General features: G+C 40.0%; 1 long non-coding RNA gene across 1 annotated transcript; it reads right to left on the reverse strand.

The window, feature by feature from the left end:
• Positions 1-2751: 2751 nt before the first annotated feature.
• On the reverse strand, positions 2752-3581 carry LOC116053625. The gene is made up of 3 exons (XR_004105894.2): positions 3508-3581; positions 3171-3380; positions 2752-2985 (listed from the first exon to the last, which is right to left on the reverse strand). It is a non-coding gene; the product is annotated as an uncharacterized LOC116053625 (long non-coding RNA).
• Positions 3582-20042: the final 16461 nt, after the last annotated feature.

Raw genomic sequence — 20042 nt, forward strand, 5'->3', positions numbered from 1 at the left:
CAGCTAGGAGAAAGAGACAATCTCATTGCTAGAGAAAATAAGATAAAGGATGAAACACGAATGGCAGAATTCATCAAGCGCAGAGAACTGGAGATGATTATTGAAAAGCTGAAGAAGAAGAAGAAAGATCTTACCAGAAAGGTTTCGGCATTAGAGAATGCGGTCAAAGACAAACAAAATGTAATTGAAAACAGAAATCTGGAGATATCTAGTTTAGTGAGGGACAATAAACAATTAAAACAGGATGGAACTAAAGAAAAGGAAAACAACGCTGTTCTACGTATTAAAGAAAACCGGTTGAAAGGCACACTCAAAACGACACAGACTGAGCTCAAATCGACACAGTCTGAGCTCAAAGAAACGAGAGAGGAGCTGATCAAGGCCAACCAAGAGAACGCCAACCTGGGTGCAACCGTCACACATCTCGAGCACAAACTGCATGAAAACACTGAGGCTTATCTTAAAAAAGTGACTGCCGTTGAAGACCATTACAAAAAGCGCTTCGAAAATGTGTCCAGGGACGAAGACTTGAATTTTAAGAGACTAGTGAAAAGCGAGCAGGACAACATAACCTTATTTAGAATAATCAACGAGATCACGATGGAGCAGCACAACATAACAAAAGAAGAAACAGAAAGGGTTCTTGAAAAGCAGCCGCTGCAGAAAATAATGTCGTGGATAAATGAGAAAGTGCTGCGAAAAAACATCAATGTCGAGCCATCATCTCTTCTCCCAGGTGACAGCCAGCCACCGGTCCTCCCCGATGACAGTATCGTGTCATCTGTGCATCCCTGTGCAGATGCCACGATATCATCATCTACGCAGACACATCAATACATGGACGGTGTCATTCACGTGAGGCCGTATCATTCAGGGATCAGTGATCTCCCAGAAGTTGACTGCTAAAACTCCCCTTAACCTGTTAACACCCGCGGTGATGGCGTGGTGCAGCATGTCAGGGTCACATGATGGATCCGTGAGAGGTTACGCCGAATGCTTCGGTTTTCTCCCACACACCAAATCAACTGTGACAGTAATTGTGATAATTACAATCAATTTCAAATAAAACGACAGTAATTGTGATAATTACAATCAATTTCAAATAAAATGAACAACTTCAGCTCAATATCTGTTCTTGTATTTCCTGTATCTGTGATACCTCATGTATGATTTAAATATTTGAAACCTTCAAAGAGGTATGCATACATCTTTTCTAAATACCCAGCACCAAACAGCAGACAGCGTTAGCTACTCGCTGGTAAACACAGTTCATTTCCCCCGGTGGAGTTAGTGAATGATGGAGTTATGTGGAAACATCCAAATAGACTCCAAATCAACATTGCAAAATGTTTCTCATTTCTTAAAAACAATAGCAGTTCAATATTGTGGAGAAAGATAATGTCTCAATAATATATATTTTTATATATATATATATATATATATATATATATATATATATATATATATATTTTTTTTTTTTTTATATTTTTTCCCCAAAAGCGATATTGTGACAAATCTGGCGACTTTCTGTAGAAAAGACGCCAGTGCTGTCCGCCGAGCACGCAATGTCGTTCTCTTTTGTCACCTCTCTCTTCTGTTCTGTGTCCAACACATTCTCACTACCCATCCCGTAAAATACGGACGCTTGGTCAGGTACCTTTGGCGTTATTGACGCTAAAAGTCTCCTTTAGCATCAGATCTACACACGCTTTATCTAAACGCAACAGTTGGGTTTAGATAAAGAACAACGGGACAGTTGGGTTTAGGTAAAGAACAACGGGACAGTTGGGTTTAGGTAAAGAACAACGGGACAGTTGGGTTTAGGTAAAGAACAACGGGACGGTTGGGTTTAGGTAAAGAAGAACGGGACAGTTGGTGATAGGTGATATAATCAAACCAAATGTATTTTCATATTTCATATTTTGTAATGTGTTATTGAAAGAATCTAGGTAAAAGTTCAGAAGGATGTTATGGAGTCTTATGCGTGAGAAGCTGGATCCGATCCAGATGTTGGCACAGGAGAATAACATACAAAAGAGGCCCTGATTGAGTAACTGTCAAGATGTGTTATGTTTTCTGTCATTCTAGAGTGAATAACAACCTTAGGCACAGTTAACCTATGACCTTAGAGAGGCCTACAGGAACTGTGTGTCTCATAGCATATGGGAATATATCGTTGTTATGATGAGATCATGTAAAGGTTTCCAGATGTGAAGGTTTTCAAGATCTATAAGACGGTCGGGTCGAGAAAGATTCGAAGAGAGTACTTGGTTTGTGCCATGCTGCATGTACCTTGTGTTCTCCCTCATGAGAATTTGTTCAATATTGAATAAAGCTGCATACTCTGAAATCATTGAAGTCGTCATCTTTGCACATCTCCATCATCATTTCCAGAGAGCACCATCTCTCAGTTGGGTTTAGGTAAAGAAGAACGGGACGGTTGGGTTTAGGTAAAGAACAACGGGACAGTTGGGTTTAGGGAACGTGACACGTGGAACACGATCCCCGGTCTCCTGGGTGAAAGTCCTGTGTTTTTTGACCCTAACCAAACCATACAGTTTCCAGTTACATCATATTAACTACAAAAGTGCATCAAGTCATTAAAGTGACTACATGTAACTTTTACACATTTCTGAAACTGTGTAATTTTTCATCTGATGATCATAAATAGCCTGTAATAGCAAACGAGAACACTAGTTTTATACAGTTTTTATTAATACCTCTGCCCAGGTCCGATTTTTGGCTGGATGGGAGCAGCCAGGGTGGAGGCAGTCAGGGAGGAGCAGATAAGCTGTGTTCAGACGCTAAGATCATCAAGGAGACCTGACACCGTGAGGTCAGGTGGTTGGTCTTCCTCGAAGTCCTCATCCTCTTCCTCGCCCCCGTTCACATCCTCCAGCATGTCCTCCGTCTCCTCTGAGTCAGGGCTGACCTGTAAGGGCTGCCCAGTCTGACTTAACAGATAGTCAACACCAAGCAGCTCTCCTATGAAAAAGAACAGATAAACATGTACACAAGCATGCACACATAATTAATAAGTTAATGGCATGTATCATGTTAAGTACATAGTTTGCTTTTGCCACTGGGAATGAAAAGTCTCACTGAATTTCAGTTTAAACACTTACAAGCCAACGAACCAAAAATACTAGGTAGACATGACATTAGCATACCGGTGTATTTGGAGGGTGGCCTGAAGTTTGGCACAAATGCCCGGCCAAACACCTTCAAGCTGCTGGTGTTGACGCACTGGGTCACATCCCTGGAGTAGGTGAGCAGAGATGATGGCCTGCTGGTCACCGCCGCAGTCTCCCGGTCCTGGTTCCACCTGTTCAGGCCTTCCAGGAGCTACAGCTGAAAATTCAGTGCATTTGCACTGATGCCTGAGAAAACAATAAAATATTAATAGTCCATTAAAAAGGTCTAGCTTTCCAATCTAATGAATGCTTTCATAAAAGAGTATACTGAAGAGTATACTGACTGTTTATCATACATAAGGGAGACACCAACCTGGAATGACCTTTTCAGGTGGCAATGAAAAGATTCCAGAGATGTGGACCCTCTGGCACAGCGATACCTGGTTAGGACTAGAGGTCGACCGATTCATCGGTTTTGCCGATTAATCGGCACCGATAGTTGATTGGTGGAACTATCGTTATCGGCAAAAATCCATACCGATGGTTGCGTCCGTTGCTGTAGCGGCGCGCGCTGTCATTCATTACACAGTACGTGAGAGCTGAGAAGGGTCTGCTGGCATCATGCATTACAATAGCGGCCTCTAGAGGCGAAATAAAAACTATCACTGATGCCTGGTGTTGTTTATTTTCGACACGTGTTACTGCGCGCTGCACGGAGAGCACATGCTGTGCGGAGAAGGCTGACATCAGATGCTCGTTTAAAGCGTCGACAGCAAAAAGGTATGTATACAGTACATATTAATTTGTTGAATAGATGCTGCATTAGTAGAGAAAGAACAGCACAACAGTATATTTGTTTGCTTTCGAGGCTGAGATGACGCTAAACATTAGTAGTAGGCTAACTTACCTCAAGCGGTTAAAACACTGACAAAAATAAATGCAAGTCCGACCCAAATGTCAGAATCAGAACCCTAAAGGCTCGTCCGCGATCCCAAACGGCACCTCTGATTCATATTTAGATCATTTAATAACAGTTAAACGTAGAGACTTACTGATTGCTGCAGCTAAAAGCTAACGAGTTAGCCGTCACGGGGGTGTCTTTGGTGTCTTTCTAGCCTTTACAGGTGATTTTCTATCCAGCCTGGAACTTGTGCCTTTTTTCGGGGTTGTTGAGCATTAAATCCAAACTGTTACATCCAAGATTTATCCACTTGATGTCCATAATTCATCACGTTTTCGGTCATTTCTGCCGCTAACTCTGTGCTAACCATAGACAGTAGGTGCTACCGACAAGGGGATCTCCCATGATGCCTTTGTTTATGTTTTCAACCAATGGGAAGGCAGGTCCGTCACACATTACGCATTATATGGGCATCCAAGCGAGAACAAATATATATATATATATATATAGTATAAAGTGGGAAAGATAGATCCCTCCAGGTCAGAGATCGTCTGTTACCGTTCTAAACCGTTCTACAGAGAAGAATGGCGTCACTGTTTTGAGATTGTTTGTCCTTTATATGAATTATAATGCTCATTATGTTTATTTTTGCACTGGATGACTCCAAATATGTAGGAGAACTGTTTTAGATAACACACATGCTTGTGTAGCATTGCTGTGGGTGTAATATCAATAAATATGACATTATTATTTTGATTATTGGCAAAAGCGTCTGGACTTTTTTTGAAACAATGTATGTATTTTGTCAACTGTATAAGTTATAAATACTATCGGTCGATTAATCGGTTATCGGCAAATACGGCCCAACCTAGCTATCGGTATCGGTAAAATCCACTATCGGTCGACCTCTAGTTAGGACAACACCCCCCTTCTTGATGGTGCCTGTCTCTGTATAGAGATGCACACCAGGCAGGTCCTGGATGCACTTGACGTGGCGTTGCTGCACACGCCAGACGTGTTCAATGCGCACCTGGTCCAGCAGTGGCACCCCCATAAGGTCTCTCCTGTTTGCCCCTCCCAGTTCCTGCAGCAGCCGCCCAATGAGGCTGATGGTGGCCTCCTCGCCGCGTGTCCTCCTGCAACAGTACTGGCTCAGCTCATTCTTAGTGATCCTGGCATCCACCGCAGGATCACTCATGGCTGGCACACCCTCCTGCCTGAGCTGCTCTTTCTTTGCCCGCCGCAACAGAGAGAGGTCCCCTGCGTCCCACTCAAATATGCAGGCAGAGAGACAGCTCATGAAGGTGGGGTAGAGGGGATGAGTGCCAGTGGTACATCCGACGGCCAGCCTCCGAAGGTCTGGCCACTCCCCAAACCTGGTCTGCAGCTTGCTGGACCCCTCACTGATGCAGCAGCCGCAGTCCACATACAGCAGCACTGGGGGTGCGATAGCTGCCTGGCGGTACCGCTCCATCACCCCTGCCACCATCCTGTCCAGTCCTGGCCCCTCCTGCACTGTCACCACACTGGTCACGATCTGGCCAACCTCGTTCCCAATGGAGGTGACCCAGAGACCACTACACTGTACACATTTAAAATACGTACCAATGTGATATTATGATTGACAATAGCATTAATGTGTATAATGGGATTTATTAAGAACATGGATATCTATTACACAGATAATTTATTACCTGTTTGGTTGAGTCCATCTTTAAGATGGAGCCAAATGTGGAGGTGATGCTGGCCTAGATATGGTCCAATCGGGAGAGGATGTCCCTCCCATAAACGGACAGCAGCCAGCGACTGGTGGGCACATCAATGGGCTCAGGGGGCTCCTGGCACACCACTGGGAAGAGGCTTGGCTGATCAACAAAGTCAGCACACTCCCCAAATTTTGTGCCAACCTGTTCAGCCATTCCTCCCCATGGGTTTCCTTAAGCTGTTGCTGGTGTTCACAGCATGGCTCGGAGTCCTCACAGAGGATGGAGAGGGGCTGGGGGTCCTCCCAGAAGACGGGGCATGGCTTGGGGTCCTCACAGAGGATGGAGAGGGGCTGGGGGTCCTCCCAGAAGACGGGGCATGGAGAGGGGTCCTCACAGAGGATGGAGAGGGGCTGGGAGTCCTCACAAAGAATGGAGACGAGCTGGGAGTCCTCACAGGGGAGGAAGAGGGGCTGGGGCTCCTCCTAGCCACTAAATTAGGTTTCACTGTGGCAGACGGTGACCCACCAAAGCGTGATTTAGTGAACTGAAAAGACAAACAATATTAATTTGATGATGCAACCAATACAAAAGCACTATTAATTAAATATGAGTTATTTAATATAATTTTCACCATTGACAAACTTGGAGGGGGGCGCCAGAAAGATGGTGGTACAGCAGCCGTTGCACCAGGGGTCGAGACCAGAGCTGCAGACTGCCAGGCTGCAGCAGGAGGCTGAGTAGTGGGCTGCTAAATCAACAGCATTTTGATGTAACAACTACAGCATTGCAGCAGACATGAGATGTAAGATTCATCAGAATGACACATCATTTTAAAACAGATCACCTTAGCACCGTGAAATCCACAATTACAGGCCACTGACCCTCCAAAAAGAGTGGTCTGTCCACGGGCCTGCATGGGGCATTTCTCAATCTGAAACAATCAGAAACCTGTTTAGCCTGGGGTATACAGTCTTACTATCACATTGTATATTTTTCAAGTAATCATTATATATTGCTATATTTTAAGCTGAGCTGGCATATGCCCTCAGCCTTGCCATCCACTCTCCTTCCCCCATGCACTTGTGGCTTTTAGGCTTATTGCTCATCTAAAGGCAACATGAATATGGACAACAATATACAATGAGCATTCTTTGGACTGTGACACTACAGCACAAACACACACCTAATATGACAGCATGAAAGCTGCATTATCAAATCAATTTAAGTTACAGTAATGTAGCTAATGTTGGGTGTATGATCAGACGTTTTAAATGGGTAGCAATCTAGCTAGATGATTAGCAAAGAGTAGGCTATGTCATAGTAAGTTAGTTACATATGATTTTCTATTCATAGTAATATTGAGGGTATTATATGTAGCTAGATCGTAACATTAGTTTGTTTTCATGACACAAACTAGCCATAATATAGCTAGTAGTTAACCTACAGCTTGCAATATACCCAGGTGCAGATGGTTAGCTAACAACAGTAATATAGTAGTAACATGGCTTTTTCTACTCATATTAATATTGAGCCTATTAACGTTTATTTATTTATCGATATTAACGTTAACGTTAGTTTGTTTACATTTCACATGACACGAACGACCCATATTAGCTAGCCTACAGCTACAGTTAGCATTGCCGATTGTTAGCTACGATCTACGGCCATATAACATAATGTAACACGTAGCAAGATGATCAGATAACTTCGTGTGAAGGATTGAAATAAACTGTATATGTGCCTATTTAAGAAGGAAACACATATTTCAATGGTTACTTGCCATTAAATTGAATGATATCGTATCGCACATTGGATATGAACGAACTTTTTTTTTTTTTTTTTTTTATTTTATTGACAAAAAGCACCAACATACAAAACTCTCGTTGGGGAAAAGGATATACATGCGTATATACAATATAAATGTCAATGTACAAGAAAGAATTACCTGGTCAAAAAACAAAAACCAAAGAATAGAACAAAAAGGGGGGAGCTGCTTAAAATATACAAGTCAAAAGCAAAAAGGCTAGAAAAAGTAAAATTAACATTTGGAGCGGTACACAAGGAGAGACTAATCAAAACAGTAGTTTCCTAGATATGTCACTACACATTTTCCTTGCAATCTTAGTAGATTTGATCTTTTTCAGTGAGGAAAAAAATAATTTAAAGTCATTTATAAACCAAACAAAGGAAGGTTTAGAACATCTCCACTTACTGCAATGAATATGATATTTACCCATTAGAATAATCATATTGACTAGATCTGATATTGATGAATCTATATTATCCATATAAAAGAGGATGTGTGGCAAGGTGAGAGTAGGGATATTATCCATCTTAAGTGACAGCCAATTTTGTATCTCGGACCAGAAGCTGTTGGACACAGGGCAAAAAAAGAACATGTGTCCCAGTGTCTCATCAGCTATCTCACAAAAAACACAAGGGTCTACATCAAATTTGAATCTTCTTCTAAGAAAGTCAGCGACTGGATATATCTTATACATTATTTTAAAGTGAGTCTCTTTGACTTTTGGGGAAATGGGCCATTTAATGAATTTAAAATGTGTTTTTCTTATGGACAATGCATCCATGTTCGGAACCTGTACACACAATCCTCTTTCATAACCAAGACATAATTTAGATTTCAAAGCATCACTAATATATTTATTATTACATTTATTGTCAATTAAAGTACAATCATTGATAACAAGATTTGGTAAAGTTGGTAAGGGTCTTGTTCTTGCATATAACAATGTGTTATGAATTAACTGTAATAATGGTACAGGTATTGCTTTACAGATCGTATTGTATTCTCTATAAGTACAGTTTAAATTATATTTTTCTGAAAAGGCTTTATATTCCAAAAGGTGACCATTGTCATCTATAATATCATTCACAAAAACGATGCCCTTTTCATACCAGTCATACCTGAACAATGATTTCCTATTGATTATAATGACCCTATTGTTCCATAAGGTGGATCCATGTGGAGAAAAGTTATGGGTAAATATCATTTTCCAATATTGGAGAACTTGTTTGTGGAAGTTTGACAACTTAACAGGAATTTTGGTCACCTCAAAATCACATTGCAGAAGAAAATCAAGCCCTCCTATTTTTTTAAATAAATGTCTAGGTATGTGAAACCACATAGAATCTGGTTGTGATAGATATGTTTTCAACCAGTTGATCTTAAAGGTCCCAAACATTGATTCAAAGTCCAATGCTTTGATACCACCCATATCATAGTCTTTAACCAGCTGTGATTTCTTAATATAATGGGTTTTGTTTTTCCACAGGAATCGGAAAACAATTGAATTGGCTTTCTTAACATTATCGGAAGAAACATACAGGGAGTGACATGGATAAATTACTTTGGAAATACCTTCTGATTTAGACAGAGTGACTCTACCAAAGATAGTGAGATCTCTGATAAGCCAGCGACTTAAGGATTTCTTCATATCTATTAAACGGTTAGAAAAATGAACATCTTCCCTTCTAATAGCATTTTTAGATAAAACTATTCCTAGATATTTCACTTCAGCTTTAACTTCAATTGAAGAGATGATGGAATCCGTTGATGAGTGAATGGGAAGTAGCTCACATTTTTTAATATTGAGGGTTAATCCTGAAGCTTTAGAGAAAATCGAGACTGAATCAAGGGCAACATCAACCATGAATTTATTCCTTAAAAGGATTGCTGTGTCGTCTGCAAATTGACTAATTTTAAATTCCTTGTCAAATATTGTGATCCCATGCAAGTCAGGGTTGTGATTAATGAGCATTATAAGTGAGTGTGTGGCTAGAATAAACAGTTTTGGAGAAATCGGGCATCCCTGCCTAATACCGCGGAGCACTTCAAACCTAGGAGTTATATTAGGATTCAGGGACCCAGAACTATATATGTCAATATAAAACATCTTAATTATTTTACAAAAGTTACTCCCAAAACCTAAAAAATCTAAGATTTCAAATAAAAAGGTATGTTCAACAGTATCAAATGCCTTATAAAAATCAAGAAATAAAATAAAAGCATCAGTGTTAATGAAGTCTCGATAATCAAGCATGTCTAGTAGCAGCCTGGTATGGTTATGTATATTTCTACCCTTCATGAAAGCTGATTGACACTCGTCAATAATATGTGATAATCCCTTATTCAGACGATTAGCATAGACAAGTGCCAGCAATTTATAATCGTTACATAACAAGGTAATTGGTCACCAATTATCCAATAAAAGATTATCTTTGTTAGGTTTGGGAATTAGGGTGATGAGACCATGTTTCATAGTGGGAGAAAGATTACCTTTTGAGATACAATCTAGATAGGCATTATAGAGCATTTCCCTGATATCACTCCAAAAACTCCACGGTTAGCCCATCTATTCCAGGTGACTTCCCTTTAGACATCTGTTGAACTGCTAAGTCTAGCTCCTCAATTCTTAACTCATCTTCCATAAGTTGTTTAAAGTTATCATTTATTGTTTTTTTAAACCCCTGGATCTCATCTAAGAAAAAACAACAATCTTCTTTAGAAAAAAGGGATTTATATAAGTTACTATAAAAAGATTTGATGTTTTCGTTTACTTCTTCTTGATTTTCAACAATAATGCCATTGACCTTTAACTTCCGAATTTTTTTCTTCGTCTGTCTTTGTTTTTCCAGACTAAAAAAGTAAGAGGAGTTTTTCTCCCCTTCTTCAATCCAACGAGCCCTTGAACGAATAAATGCTCCCTTGGCCTTTTCCAAATATATATTATCAAGATGTGACTGTAAATTGTTTAATTCAGTCTGTTCTTGCCGAGTCAAATCATTTTTACTGCATAGTGTATTGATGCGACTAATGATGTCCCTTTGTCTTATCTTTTTAAGGGTTGATGATTGCTTACTTGTTCTAATAGCCATTTGTTTAACTTTGAATTTAAACCATTCCCATTTACTCAGAAAAGACATTTCCAATTCACCTACTTCTTTAACCAGTTGTTTAACTACATTACAAAACTCAGTATTTTCCAAAAGGTTATTGTTAAATTTCCATATGGAATTTGTGTTATTCTCTCTTCCACCCGGAGAAAGTGTCAAGGATATTACACAATGATCAGTCAGGGGTGATGCTGAAATATCACATCTATTAACCTCATTAATGAGATTGTCTGATATTAACCAATAATCCAATCTTGAGCACTGGCCATTTTTAGATGAGTTGAACCAGGTAAATTGTTTTCTGGTTGGGTTTTTCATTCTCCAATAATCTATTAGATTGGCCTTTGTGATCAATTCAAGTATTGTTTCATCAAGTGTGTGGCAATGTCTCTTTGATGGTAAGCGGTCTAACCAAAGATCAGGGGCTAGGTTGAAATCTCCCCCAATTATTACTCTATCTGTTGAAAAAAGCATTTTCCATTCCTCTAAGTACTTACTTAAGGATGAGAAGAGATTTTTGTTCTGTGCTCGCTTGTTATAACCATACACACATAATAAGATGTAGTTTATACCGTTCATTTCTGTCGCAACCATTAACCAATAACCGGTAGAGTCACTTTTATGGTCAATAATTTTCACAGGAAATCTATTTAATAAAATCATAACTCCTGCGGAGTGTGACGTTCCATGACTGAAAAAGATGGAGTGTCCCCATTGCAATTTCCAAAATGTTGTGTCAGCCTCAGCTGAGTGAGTTTCTTGTAGAAAAACACAATTAGCCTTTTGCTCCTTACAGAAAAGAAAGATAGCCTTACGTTTTACATTATCTTTCATCCCCCTAGTATTTAAAGAAATAAAGGACAACATTTAGGTAATAAGTATATAATCTATAAACTGCACAAAAGACTGTAACGATGCGCAGGAATGAGTAATTAGTCCTAAATCTATATGTTTTGTGCAGCTAGCCCTCTAAAAACTATAAAGGGGGAAAGGGAAACCTACAAACCGAACAGCTATTGTAACATAGTTCTACTTAAATATAAAATCAATTTCACCTACTTTGTTATACTATTCTTAATTTTGGCATAACAAGAGATATTAAGAGGTGACCAGTTGCAATACCATATATGAACAGGTAAACAAGGTAAACATTCAGTATCTGCCATATACTGGCGTGCAAAAAAAAATTTGGAGTTAACAATGTAACATTAACCATGCTCCAATCATAACATCAGGTTATTTAACCTTGAATGTTCAGTGATGCATTAACAAACAAAGTGTGGGTAGTGTTAATACTCTATAATATATATATAATATATATAATATCGGAGCGTTTATGTCAAACAAACGAAAAGATTAAAGTTTCACTGAAAAAAGTGATTGTACGCTGAATTTCTGACAGCCACTCAAATGGTAACAAAAACAAGTGTTCAGTTTGGGTCCACTCTCTGGTTATCGATCACAGCGTATCCTTCTTTCAAGAATGCCCGTTTACCTGTCTTTCTGGCTTCTTGGACCAGTGGCCACAGCTTCGCACGCGCCTCCCGGTCTTCTTTTGAGAAGTCTTCTTTGAAGCGTATGTGCATGTCTTTACACACTCTCGCATCCTTCGACTTCTTCCAAACATCATCCCGCACCGTTCTCATCCCGAACTGAATGATGATTGCTCTCGGTGTGTTATTTGAGGTAGCGGCGTCGCCTTTCCTTCCCAGCCGGTCAACGGTGTCTACGGTGTCACGCAGCCGCTCCACTGACATTTGAACAATTCTTGTCAGTATTCCTATGACAACTTCTCTCGTGTCCTCGCCATCTTTTTCAGTGAGGCCAATCATCCTCAGATTCCACCTTCTTCTGTACCGGGTTTGCTCTGCACATGCTTCTTTCAACAAACTGTTTTCTTTCTGAAGGCCTCCTATTTTTTTCTGAAGCACGCAGATTTCTTCTCGGTTTTCTTTTGCTGCGGTTGTGTTAGCTTCAATACGTCTGTCGAAACTTTTCAAAAGTTCCATCTGCTCGTCGTAGAATTGCGGCGCCAGTATTCGCGTCCTCACTTTCCTTTTGGTGTCGCAGTTTCTTTGGATTCGGCTGTTTAATTGGCGTGTGTTCTTTGTTAATTTTGTCTTCTTTGGTTGAGTGTTGCTCCGCTTCCATTTCTTCCTCAATGTCAGAATCATCACATGGCTCGTGGAGAGCAGCCAAGTTGTAGTTGTGGTCGGACGTGATTCCAAACAAAGAAGAAAAAAAACAAAATGATGTAGTAGCTTACTTTTGTCACTTGATTTTGACTCTACATTGAATAGCTGGTTAGTAGAGGGGTTGTTACACTAGTTTATCACATTTCCAGGACTAAAAGAAATTTTTTACCGGAGCCTGCAAAAAGTGCTGCCACTCACTCCGCCATCTTGAAAACCCCCATATGAAGGAACATGATTAGCTGTCAACATTGGAAATGGAACAGACGATCTAGCGCCAAAAGTAAAAAAGTAATAGTATAGTATGTCGAAAAAAGTCATAGAAAAAAGTCAGAAGTGAAAAGAACGTCATAGTACAGAAGGCGAGAACGGCCATGGATTTTTTATTTTTTTATGCACTGTTATCTCGTGATAACGACTTATTAATTTGTTATATCGATATAACAAAGTTTGTTTTCTCGAGATAACTAATTAATTATTTCGTTATCTCGACATAACAAAGATCGTTTTATCGAGATAACAAATTAATTAATAATGTGCTCGTCTTGAATTCAAACTAATGCGCTGCAACGAACGGCTTCCGTAGCGCCACTGGCTGTAGCTGTAGCCTACCGGTAACTTGTGCGCCACATTTGTTTAGGGGCTACCAGTTAGCAGATGGGAGGCTAACAAACTCTTATATATCTCCGGCTGCTTCAGCTAAGGTAACGTAAATGTAGGCTAACGTTAACTTAGCAATGTGATGTGAAACGTAAATAATGTTTATTCATTATTTAATAGTGCTTTATTGGCCTTGAGAGAAAGGGGTGTTCCTGAGGAGAACCTGGCAAGAATGGCAGAGGACAAGGTGAAGTAGCTACACAATCTAAGTCAATATTCAAAGGCATTGCCTGCTAATGCTAAATTGACAAATGAAGAAGTATTTTGGTCCAATTTGGTTGTTGTAAGTCTGTAGAATCACAAATATGATCCACCTGGACATTGATAATGGCATAATACCTTACCTGCATAAGATGGACATAAAATGATTTATATGACCTAAGTTAATACTGGTAACTACTAAATTGCAGCAATGGTTGGACACACACCCTTGCTGTTAAAAACAGATAAACAAAAACAGCTATGACCAGTGTATACATTACATTCTCACTCAGAAATAAACAGAAACTCAAAACACTCATCATTACTCAAATATATGTAGCCGTGTAGTTCATTCATTTAAATATAATTTTCTACTGGTAAGATAGTTCTCAAAGTTGTCTAATGTGTTCTTTGTTTTCTTTTGAGTGTAACATTGTTGTGAAATAAGTAAAATGTGAAGCAGATTTTAAGTGAGCTGCATAGTAACATGTTGTTGCCAATTTTGGTCACAAGGTGGCAATAATGACTCATGTCACAAGAATAAAATGAGTATTTTTCCTTCCAAAATGTTCCTTCAGTGTTTTCCACATAGAAAGGTTCTGATATAGTAAAAAAGTAAAAGTAAAAGCATTTGCATTAAAAGTAGAATTTATCTAAAAAGTTACTCAAGTAAATCTAACTGAGTAAATGTAACTCGTTACTACCACCTCTGGATATAAGTGTTCTCTAGAGTCAAATGTTGATACGTAGAAGTCAATCTCTCTGTGAATAGCCCTTTCAGAGCCTTCTTTTTCTGAGTGTGATGGTTACCAGTAGGTGATTATGACATTATATCTGCTTTTGTGTTTTAGATCGATCAAGACATTGTAACGTTCCTTGGAGAAAACAAACTCTCTGCTTTTATTCCTCAATATGGAGACCGTGTCTTTGCCAGAAACTGGAAGGAGTTATCCTCAAGTGAAAGGATAGAGGATACAGAGCAAAGGAAACAAACTTTAATAAATAGACTAAGAGAGAAGATGAAACTTCCATCCACCGCCTCAGCCACAGCAACCAGCAGCTTTAACTCTAAGCCTACACTTCGTGGAAATAAGAATGCTGAAAAGAAGACAAGGAAAATTGAACTTGGCTGGTTGAACTACCAAAATTCTATGTACAAACAAGTAAGAAGGCCTACTGGGGGTGGAACAAGAGACATAGTTGTAAGCAAAGATGATACTGTATCCACAATTCTTGAAAAAGGGAAAACCCTTTTTTTCCCCAACGGTACATCGACGAAAGGCAAATTAGAGGACTTTGAGGTCATGCTTTCTGTCATTGGTTCTGAGGAGCCCCTTGAGGGTAGCGTCACAGTTGGAAGTTTGTTAGAGCAAACTAATTACAAGATCCTCAGACTATACCTCTGTACAAAGCCAAAAGATTGTAGTGATTCTGAGCTTAGTGATGAAACAACAGACATGCCCTTTTCACCTGATACATCCAACACACTTGGGCTAGCTAAACATGCATCTCCATCCTCATCCAGCCCATCACTGCTCTCCCCCGCTCCTGTCATAAGACCTCGGTACAGCAGTAGGCCTTTCTCTTGGAGCAGTCCCAATACTACCTCAACACTCTCAAGCAACTCCTGCTTCTCAAACATCAGGCCAGCCTCTTATAGATCTATCCAGTGATGATGAAGTTATTGTACTTGGATATGACACCAACATGCCTTGTGAACTTGTCGATTGTCTTGCTGACACTCTGATATACTCACCTCTACACGTCAAGACCACAGTAAGTCCAGATTCCTGGCCAGTTAACAGCCAACAAGAAAGCGGCACAAACACAGTCTTTGAAAATCAAATAGAAGCAGCAGTAGTGGTAGCTGAGATGGAAGAAGATATTATTGACATTGTGGATTCTGAGCAGGCTTCAAGTTCCACCAGCACGATGGCCACTGATTTCTTTGCAAATCCAGAGAATATAGTGGAGAAGCAAGTCATTGTGATCCGCAAAACACACGTCTTGTGGACATGATTGAAGCATTTACAGACGACTGCATACTGGATGCTAATATTTCAATCAGGCGTGTGCTTGAACGTGGCGAGGTTGAGGCTGGAGTTGGGAGTGGGCTCACCAGAGACTGCCTCACTGATTTCTGGGATATGTTTTATGCAACAAAGACCTGTGGAACCAACTACAAGATCCCACTTTTGTACCACAAATTCCAAGAGAAAGAGTGGACTGCTGTTGCTCGCATCTTGGCCTTTGGATGGCAGAAATTTCAGTTATTTCCAGTCCAACTTGCCCCTCCGTTCCTTACAGAGGCGCTATCTCTCTCCTGCTCAGACAATCTACTGGAGGCTTTCTTCAACTATATCAGCGCAACTGAGAAGGATGTGCTAACTGAGGCAATAAGCAACTTCAAAGGGGCAGATATGGATGAACTCCTTAGCATACTCAGCAGTCACAACTGCTGTGTACTCCCAACTGAAGAAAATCTGCCAAGTCTGGTGGAGGAAATAGCCCACAAAGAAATGGTACAAGAACCAGCATTTATCATAAAGTGTTGGAAGCCAATTCTCAGGTCTATTGGACAATCCATGAGTACGGAAGGACTGAAGAAGATTCTGGATGATCTCAAACCCAAGGCAAGAAACATTACCAAAACCATCAAGTTCCCAGAATCTATGTCACTGGAAGAACAAACTGCCTCAATCATCTCTTGAGATTTGTAAGAGAAAGAGATGAGAAGGAGCTTGGCCTATTCCTCAGGTACTGCACAGGGTCTGACTGTGATAGATAGATAGGAACATATCTAAGACCATTAAAGTCACATTCACAGCAGAACAGCCACAGTTCGCAAGGGCGCCTTTGGCTCACACCTGTAGTTGTTCTTTGGAACTGGCATCTAACTACAAAGACTATGCAGAGTTTAGAACAGAATTCATCTCTGTGTTGAAGAGTGGAGTGTGGGTAATGGATTTGGCCTAATAAGGCTTTGTTTGCTTAGACAGCAAATGAAAACTGCACGCACGCGCACACACACACACACACACACACACACACACACACACACACATTCTGAAGTTTAGCAGCGTCATCTTTTATATAATCCACAAGTTCTACACGTGGAGGGCAGATGCATTGTCGTAGTAGAATGAGGTACATTTTTCTTTTCAATTTCTGATCTCTTTAAAATTCAAATATGACAGCTGAAGGCACTGTGAAAAAAAAAATCACACTTGAGTTAATATTTCAATAAAGACAATTTATTTACAAAAAATAGAAATGTGACAATGTATTCTTGGACAAGTTGTATGTAAAAACTGGCCAACTGTTTGTGGTTGATGTTTTTTCATTGTTGTTAAAATTAAACCTAAACATAGTTCATAAATTACAGTGTAATGCTATGCAGATCTTCAAACCTGGAAGAGTTTATATTGCCAGTACTGTTCTATGTTGTCAGTGTCAAATGTGCTATATATACATTTTTCTAGCCACACTTAAAGAAATATTTGACTTAAGTAGAACCAGTTTCAGCAGGCTTACCTGAAAAACTCAAAATCTTACCAGGAAAACTTGTAGTTTGTAGATTAGATTAGAAATACATTTGTTGTGACCCCAGTCCTGTTTCTTTTCTGACCATACCTCATATGTTGGCCTATATGCATTTCATTTATATGCCAATTTTGAGAAATTATTTTGTTTTGCTTAATTTGATTTAGAATAGTGCAGTGTGGCGCCCCCCTCCCCCTCCCAATAGGACCCAGCACTTTCCCGGGTCCAAGGTCATGTCATTTAAATGAAAGCACTGGCTTATGAGTTTGCAATGTTTGCAATGAAAATGTTTCACCAATTAAAATGTTTCAACTTTTTGTAATTTTCACTGTCTTTTTTAAACTGTGTTAAATGTGTTGACTAAGATTTTGTTAGTCAGTTCTAATGCTTTATTACCAAACTGAATTAGTAATTTCATGGAAGATTACAAGGATATCTCTGATAAGCATGATATTTAAAGAGGTCCTTTTGAATTTTTGCATGTGGACAACTCAAACTTTACAGATTTGTCGCTGAAATCAACTAATCAGTTAGTCGATCAATTCTATGTCTATCAGTTGGCTAAGAATGTCTTTAGTCGAGGACAGCCCTATGTTACAATGATTTTCAACATTTTCATAGCATGGACCCTACATTTGTTACACTTAAGGGGCACAGACCCTCATTTTTAGTAAATTTGTCTCTTGGACCCAAATCTGAGAATATTTTTATTAAACCTATATATGATTTTTTTCTATAATTCCATGACTGGAAAACCCTAAAGTGCCCTTGCTGGTCCCAAGACCCAACATTATCAACGTGGCCTTCTACACAGAAATCACATTATCTTAGTAAAACATTTCAACACAGCATCAACTGATGCAAAGGCCAATGATACTTGAGAAATGTAAACTTTTGGAGAGGCATCATTGCTGGAAATGCTATCATCATCGTCATTATTAGAACCATGGACAGTGCATCTGTCTGTATGCTACAACAACATCAGTGATGAGGCTCTGGCAGGAGTGCTGTTATTAAAGGCCTCAGGTCTTTGTAAAGTTGTATTGCCTCTGTAGCGTTATGACACTGTGCTATGTTGTTCTCTTCCATCACCATCAAACAGAGTTCATGCAGGTCCTGGTTGCAGGAAATGTCAAATAGTGACAAATGTCATCTTGGAGAACAATCCCCACTCTTTCATACTGTAGTGGATGCAAATAATCTTGTGCGTGATAGAGCTCAGGTACATTGTACATCAGACATGGTTTTCCATGATAATTAGAGCGTCCGTTTCCACCTGCTCGAATGCGATGGTTGTCCCACATTGTCAAAACGGTGTCTAACTCGTTCCGCAACACAAAAACATGAGGATTTCAATACGTATAATGACTTATTTTGAAAATGAGTACATGGAAGAAGCCACCTTAGCCGCCTTACACTGTATATATTTATTATATATCATTATAGCACCATAATGGGGAAATGCAGTATTGTTTTATGCTATGGTGGAGTTATCAGCAGAATAATACTGTGCTCCAGCTTCCCGCACTCAGCCATAGTAGCCTTCATGATGATGACAAGAGTATTGACCCCAGAAAAAAAAGCCTACATATTGATGCCATATAGGCTTGGAGAAAAAGTTCAGAGAGCTCAGAAGTTTAGACACATGTTATGAGGGTGCTCTTTGGTGGAAGACACAAACATTCATAAAAGAAGAGGAAACCAAAACCTAGAAACAATCCAAAAGAATATTTGTGGTGATCAAATCAAATTATTATTGCAGAGAGAAACTTATTACATATACCAAATGCAAGCTACAGTATATCCAGGACTCAATGAGGAAACTGATTTCAGTCCTTTTTTGTGTTGCTCTAGAGATTTTGTTGCTTGTACATTGATTTATCATTATTGTTTTGTCTATCTCTTTATTTATTTTTTCCACATTTTTTCATCATATATCTTTTCTTACATTTTGAATAGCCATCTACTGGTGAGATCATGTACTTTTACCTGTGAGTTCATTGTCTACCTGCTCAGGTGTGTGTAATTAACCTGTCTACTTAAGGGGAATCTGTGTGCTGTGGGTTACACCCTGAAGAAGGCTGTTGTGCCACTACCATGAGATGTATCCCAGCTCTACTTTTATGTACCAGTATGCTTTTAACCATTGTATCTGTTTTGACTGTTCCTTCTTTCTTTTTTTCCTCCCTTCCTTCCTCTTTTTTCCTTCCTTCTTCCCCTCCTTCCCTCTTTCTTTCCTCCCTCCTCCCCTCCTTCCCTCTTTCTTTCCTCCCTTTCTCTTTCCTTTCTTCCTTCCTCCTTCCCTTCCTCTGTCCTTCCTTCCTTCCTTCCTTCCTTCCTCATGATATAGCCATCTTAACCCTTGTGTTGTCCTTTGTGTCACGGGGACTTGTTTAGTTTATGTACTGTCCTACTACCCTGGCATTGTGCTTCGGGTCCCCGGGACCCTTTCGTGTGTCATTTCGCGTCGACCGCCGTGGCCTCGGCCTTCGGGTCAACGTGACCCCGGCTTACCATTTGAATTCATTTCGCGTCTACTGCCGTGGCCTGGGCCCTTCGGGTCTCGGAGACCCTTGCTTACCATTTGATTTCATTTTCTCGCTCCTACCCTGGCGGCCTCGTCCTTTGGGTCCCGGAGACCCTCGTTTGTTTGAAGCTGTGTTCTATTGCCCTCGAGGCGTGGTCCTCACTCGGGTAAGTGTGTGTGTGTGTATGTGCGTGTGTGTGTGTGTGTGCGTGCGTAACATCATCTCACATCTCACACAGCAGACACATGCCAAAAGGTTTTTAT

The sequence above is a fragment of the Sander lucioperca genome, chromosome 15, assembly GCF_008315115.2.
Source record: "Sander lucioperca isolate FBNREF2018 chromosome 15, SLUC_FBN_1.2, whole genome shotgun sequence".
Taxonomy (NCBI): domain Eukaryota; kingdom Metazoa; phylum Chordata; class Actinopteri; order Perciformes; family Percidae; genus Sander; species Sander lucioperca.